This window comes from Habropoda laboriosa, unplaced genomic scaffold (assembly GCF_001263275.1).
Source record: "Habropoda laboriosa isolate 0110345459 unplaced genomic scaffold, ASM126327v1 scaffold334, whole genome shotgun sequence".
In the NCBI taxonomy this organism is placed as follows: Eukaryota; Metazoa; Arthropoda; class Insecta; order Hymenoptera; family Apidae; genus Habropoda; species Habropoda laboriosa.
The window spans coordinates 202,856-210,085 of NW_017100493.1; positions in this window are offsets into that span (position 1 = coordinate 202,856).

A 7,230-nucleotide genomic window follows, 5' to 3' on the forward strand; every position below is an offset into this window, starting at 1 on the left:
TTTCTATTCTTCCCTCGTTCGATGCTTGCCTCGCAATTTCTGATACGTGTTGCATCGAAATTTTGCTAAATTAATATTTTTCTTACAGAACTTCGTTACTATGATTTTATGTACGTAATAAAATAAAAAAACAAATTATTTTAGGTACTCCTTCGGAATATCGACAAATTGTAAAGATATCCTATTAATTTATCCTCCTATTCCATTTTATAATGTACTTTTCTTACAGTTAACCCAATGTATTTATTTCCATCAAGTACAGGTTTATATATTACTTCGGCTGTAGTAATACTTTCTCTAAATCATTGACGAATATCATATCGTGTTTCATGCAAATTATAAAATTCACGATATCCATTACTATACTAGAGTCATAGAGGAGAGTGCGCAAGAACCGTAGAAAATGGCGGAAATAAATACAGATTTTTTAGTAATGTTAATAGAACAAAGGCCCGCTATATGGAATAAAAAAATATATTAGGTTTTAATGGCCAAACGTTGTCGGTATATTCTATGGGTCGAAATAAAAAAAAATGTTATACAAACATAGGTCTTTTAGAGCTTCGTTAAAAAGTTATGACAATAATACGAAATGAAGGGAACAATAGCAGACTCGCGTTTACTGCGATGTAATACAGTAATTGTTAACGCTCGTGATCGGATCTCAATGAGATACCTGGTCGAGCCTTGTAGAAATTGCACGTGATGTGCCGACTAGTGTTCAGTCTGTATTTCTCGAAGGACCACTCTTACGTATAAGAGACTATGTGAATTATATTATTCTTCGCCTGGTGTTCCCTTTACTATTGACTATTCTGAACTATTTTAAGACACGTTTACGCGTGGTTTTTAAGGTATCGGTGATGGCACTTATTGGTTGACAGGGGAATGGAAGTGGAAAACGGGGTGACAAAAATGCGAATGTTCAATTGGTGGATGGAATTTGTGGAAAGGTAGCGGGAAGGATTCGGAGCGGGGGTGACGAGCGACTTCTCACCCCTACGGGGAAAGGCCCAAGGTGACGTCAGCGCGGTACCGTTGATCGGGTCACCGTGGCCGTCCGACTCTTGGGTTCCCTAAAGTTTATGACACGGTAATTTCTATTGAGAGAGACAGAAAATTAATTTAGCTAATGCTAAGGTCACGTACCACCTATTCAGGTACGGGTAAAACTTTGCCTTCTCAAAAATAGCGTCTACAGGCGACCGTATCATAAAAATGCAAAACCTTTCGTCTCTGAAAAAACGAAAGGAACATTTGTTTCTGAATGTTCGTCAAAAGGTCTGGGTTATTTTATTCCATCTCTTTTTAATTGAGACATGAGAATCTGATAGGAACCAAATTGATATTTATCTTTTGCAATAGGATGTACCCAATATATTCTGTTGATCCTTTTTCTGCGACGACAATATCAAAATCCATCTTGCCTAACTGCAAATAGCAGAATGAACGAACAAATAGAGGAAGTAAGCATACGCGTGAGAGTTGGATTTTTAATGAAGATACGGAACTACATATGTGAATGCTGCTTTCGGTTATTACTGAAAGACCGTATCGTCTGAACTGGCTGTTATACATTTATACACTACCGGCCAAAAGTTTGGAATCACCGAGCATTGCAATTTACACAAAAATTTCCAGAAAAAAGTCAGCGACTTTGAGAATTTTTTATCATTCGAATCAATTAATATGAGATAAATTGATAAAAGTAGAATTGAGATAAACTTCAAATCTATAAAAATTTAGCAGCAGATTTAATATTGATGAAAAGTGGGAGGTGATTCCAAACATTTGACCGGTAGTGTAGGTATTGTCACAACAAAAAATTTTAACAAATGAAAGTGTTACAGTAGCTAATTTTCAGTGAAGAATACATCTCATTTTAACTTATAAGTGTATAAATTAAAAAAAAAAGAAATTGTCCTCAAGAAGTTCTTAAAAAATTTGTACAAAAATATGAAGACCTTGTTGAGTAGAAATCTTGTAAAGTTCGCACAATGTAGCAAGATGAATACAATTGTATGTATCATATAAATTGACGCAATAAAGTAACAGAAGAAGATGGTTGCAATATTATAACGAAAGCTACTTTTAATAATAATTTGATGTCTTATGCGATGAACTAATTCTGCAACTTCCACTTGAAATTTGTATTACTAAATAATAATTGTAATTACTAAATGATTCAAAGTAACAAGCAAACGAGAATCGACAACGTAATGTATGGAAACATTATTCCAATATTATTTAATTTGCATATTAATGTAAATAAGATGGTTGTTGAGACTTGCGGTTGATCTTTCGATCGTTCAAGCTTTGCCGGTTTTTGCACGTGTGTGACGACTAATGTTCTAAGGCTTCGAAGGACCAGTTTCTTGATTGAAACACTAAGTTTTTATTTTATGTTCTATTTTCTACAACTAATTCAAGATATAAATTCTACTGCGAAGTGAGAGGTGTTTCTCTTGCGAGTGGCCAAGTGTTTCTCCCGCGAGTTGCAAAGTGTTTCTCCCGCGAGTTGCTAAATATTTCTCCCGCGAGTTGCTAAATGTTTCTGCCGGAGTCTCTGCGGTTTCCCTCGACGAAGACTCCTATTTTCCTAAAAACACCCTGATTGGTGATTTTTCCTTTTCTAAATCACCAATCAGTTTACTCCGGTGCATCGCAACCACCCTCCATTTCGCCCTTATCGCGTTATCTTAGGGTGGGGTGAACACCGACCGGAGGAAGTGTTCGGTGGACGGATGCGTGGGAATCCTGTGGAATCTCCGCTTTTCTAGGCTTTGTTAAAGTCAAGTGGCCCATCGACGTTGGCAAAAGTCCTCCAGGATTTATGGCAGGGTCTGGTCCTAGGGACTAAGTGTCGCAGGCAACGCAATCAACACTTGTGGTGTTTTGAGAAAGCGATATTTGCCTGCGACGGCGACCACTTGACTCGCTGCCATAAATCCGGTTACAGGATACGCCTTAACAATTGGAATTACTGAAAATGTAAAGTGAATCATTTCTCTATAGCGAAGTGAGTAAAGTGTCTCAAGTTTGATAATTTTGTACAAGAACTTCGGAGGAGCAATAGCTAAACGCGTGCACAGTTCAGCGATAGCTTTACTTTAAGCGATGAAATCCTTATACTGGAATGTTACTGTACCTGACCAAATTATTACATTTCATCGTGTCGGAAGCACTCCGAGCAGAAAATAAAGTGGGTGCAAAATTACTTAGGTGTTGCTAACTTTCACAAACTGAACTGTATTTGCTACAAAACTATGGTCGCGTTATACAGAGTGTCCCAGTTTTTTTCGATCAAACTTTCTCAGTATGTCCTGTGGGTAGAAGTAAGAGAAAAATGTTATATAAACATAGGTCGTTTGAAGCTTTATCAAAAGTTACAACAATAATACGAAATGCGAGGGGAATAGTAACGGATGCATGATTATGATACAAAATAGAAATAGATCAGCGACTATCTAGTTTGTTTATAGAAAGTGTTGAATACAATTTCAGCCAGTATTATTCTTGTGCATCATACAGATTTTGCACTCCAAATTCACTCTTTTGTTTAGATTTTGATTCCAACCTCAAATCACAATTTAAAGGAAATTACTCTGCCGTAAATTGTAAGAATTCTAGTCATGTTAAATGTCAATATAACTGAGGCCTGTCTAGAGACTATTTACTACTTCACTGCACAAGAGCAAGATATGATGTTGATTTTACATTTAATGATTAGTATTTCGATACATTTTCAAAGTCTAACTAAAGTACTGTTATTAATTTGCCTTTGTGATATTTTTATTCGATTAAGACGTTTATTTATGAATTCCATATATACTTAATTGGTAATTACTATTAAATAACTATTTCATGTACATCTTTGTATAACATATAATAATATTTTGAATTTTTTTAACAATAAATTTACATTTGATTTTATTTTTATTACAAAAGCTTAAGAAAATAATTTTGTAGAAGCACATGATTTGCAAAAGGTTGAATTTGATTTGCAAAAGAGTGAATTTGATTTGCAAAAGGGTGGATTTGATTTGCAGAAAATTGAATTTGATTTGCAAAAGGGTGGATTTGATTTGCAGAAAATTGAATTTGGAGTGCAAAGTCTGTAGCAACCGCAAGTTCGTTACCATTGCCCTCGTGTTTCGTATTATTGTTGTAACTTTTTAACAAAGCTTCAAACGATCTAGGTTTATACAACATGTTTTTCTTACTAACACCCATAGAACACATATGGGCAACTCGCTGCCCGCGACTTCTTTTAGTTTGGCTCGCGATCCGTCCCCGCCAAGTCTTTAAATCCGACCCTCAAGGTACTGATTAAATAGTATCGTGTTTCATTTTATAATTTTATTTAATACACTAGCCTTTTTTATTTAATATTTAGCCAAAGTTGTATCAAACACATAATCACATACAGCGTTACATTGGAGATATTAATATATTGATACATAAAAATACACGCGAAAACCCTTTTAGTTTAGCCCTTGACTCGGAGAGAGAATGATAATTTGGCCCCAGAAGCAGGAAAGGTTGCCCATGCCTGCCATAGAAGATACTCGCAAAATTTTATCGGAAAAAACTGCAACACCCGAGAGATTGATAATTTGGCCCTAGAAGCAGGAAAGATTGCCCATGCCTGCCATAGAAGATACTCGCAAAATTTGATCGGAAAAAACTGCAACACCCTGTATAAACGTCGATAGCCAAGTAACGTGTCTGGTGGTCTCGTAAAAAGTGAGACCGCGTCATCCTGCCGGATTCTGCATGCTGGCCTGGGGAAAACCCAGGATGAGTCACCTCGCACGGATGAGCTGGGCCTGGTCTCAAGTGTCGCACTTGGAAGACCCCAAAAACGGATTTTCTGACAATCACTCTTTCTGTCTCTTTCATATTTTATTTTACTCCTGACAAGTATTTCGATTGTCATTTTCTACTACTTTTTTCTTGCATAAATACCACGTTTGTTCCACTCAGAATAAATTGGCGATTCCATCAATATGGAACGGATCGATACTTAGTTAAATCATATCATATGTAGATCAAACTCATTACTTGGTTTCGCTTCCTTCTGTTTATGCGCTACAAATAACAACAAGAAATTCAATGCATACTCGTTGGAAGTATTCACGTTCATTGGCATGCATTTTTCTAGAAAATGATTATACCCTCGACATATTCGACATAAATGAAGTTATAATGATTCATATGCATGCATATAAAACGTTACTTTAACGGCACATTAACAACGGACAACGCATTACGATGTATTGCATATAGAGTGACTCCTATTAATATTCGGACACTATTTAGAATATTATAACTTTTTTTAAATTGGACCAAACGACTTGAGTTCCTTTGAAAAGTTACAAGGATGAGTATATTAGATGACGCGTACAAAAAATTTTGAAATTTGTAAAAGTCATATTTAACAACTTTTTTATCTGAAAATGAAATGTAATGAAAATTTAAAAAATACGTTTTGTTGATTTATGTCAATTATACAAGGGCTGAAAATTTCATCGAAATTGGTTAATGAGCTACTAATTGGTTACTATGAGCTACAAACGGTTAAAATTGTGATAATCGCACTGTTTCACAAGTTTCGGCCTATAACTGTAATAAATCTGAAGATACTTATTGGAAATGGGTTATGGAATGAAATAGTCTTTTAACTTTGTAATATACGATTTATTTACGGTCTCAGAGGAAACGTCTTTACTCTATTGAATCTTCTGAAGGACTGTTTCTGGGCACCCAAAAGAAAGTTGGGGTCCCCTTATACCTAGAAACTGTTTACATTATGGTATGGCATTGTGCAGTGAGTGACTCGAAGACGGACACCAGATGCATCTGGTGGAAGTCTTAGTGCCTTTGTTTAAAATAACCCGGAGACATTTTTGTCCTCACTTGATTATTTCCATAGGGTGTAATAATCCAACAATACTTACATCTTTCGATGCCTGTCGCTTGTCTCTGCATCAACCAATTTCGATAAAATTTTCAGCATGTGTATAATTGACATAATTCTACAAAACGTATTTTTTAAATTTTCACTGCGGGCACAGATAAAAAAGTTGTAAAATGTGACCTTTACAATTTTCTTCGCGATTTCCACAAATTGCAATTTTTTCAAAATTTTGTGTACATATCATCTAGTATACTAATCCTTCTAACTTCTGAAAAAAACTCAAGTCATTAGGTCCAATTTTGAAAAAACTATACTGTTCTAAAGAGTGTCCAAATATTAGTGGGAATCACTGTATGCATACAGGGTGTCCCGTAACTCCTCGAACACCCGGAAATCGGGGGTTGCTGGGGTGACTCTGAACAACTGTTTCCTTTACCAAAATGTTGTTTGAAGCTTCATTACATACAGGGTGTCCCGTAACTCCTCGAACACCCGGAAATCGGGGGTTGCTGGGGTGACTCTGTACAACTGTTGTTTGACCAAAACGTTGTTTGAAGCTTCATTTTTGAATTATTAACGAAAATCACTGGCCAATCAGAGCGCGCGTAGAGCCCGCGCTCAGGGAATCACTGGCCAATCAGAGCGCGCGTAGAGCCCGCGGTCAGGGAAATTAATTACATAGGTCGTTGAGAAACACACAATTGCTACATTTAAACCACTCCTCTATCGTTTCGACAACCCAACGTTGGGGGCTGTTTTCACTCCTTCAACATGAATGGCGGGCGATAAAAACAAATACATAACCAATATTTTTTGTAGGACTATATCATAAGTACGTTTGATCAAAATCAATGAGTGATACTTCAGGATGCGCGTTCGTAAGTGTTTGTGCGTCACACAGTTGATGAATAATTTTTCGCAACGATTGAATGACGCCAGCATCAGTCACGCCTGATTGCACGAACACACTCTTGGTTACAAAACTATGTACATATATTTATGAAGTATAAGGCATGAGGTCCTGGGAAGCGGTGGCCTCCTTCTGCGAGGAGGTGATGTCGCAGAAGGAGGCCGCCGAGAGAGAGAGGGAGGCTACAAACCACCCCTCTAGGAGGAGAAATCGGGGGCGGGGAGGCGAGAGCCCCGCCCTCCGGACTAGAGGAAACTGGGGCCGCGAGGGATCAGGCGGGGGCCCGGCTCCTCCTCAGGCGGCTCCCTAGGGAAGGGGCGGCACCGGGCGTGGTCCCCCGACGCCGCGAGCGTACGGGCGGAGGAATGGGCAGGGGGCGGTGCTGTTGACCGCCTCCTCC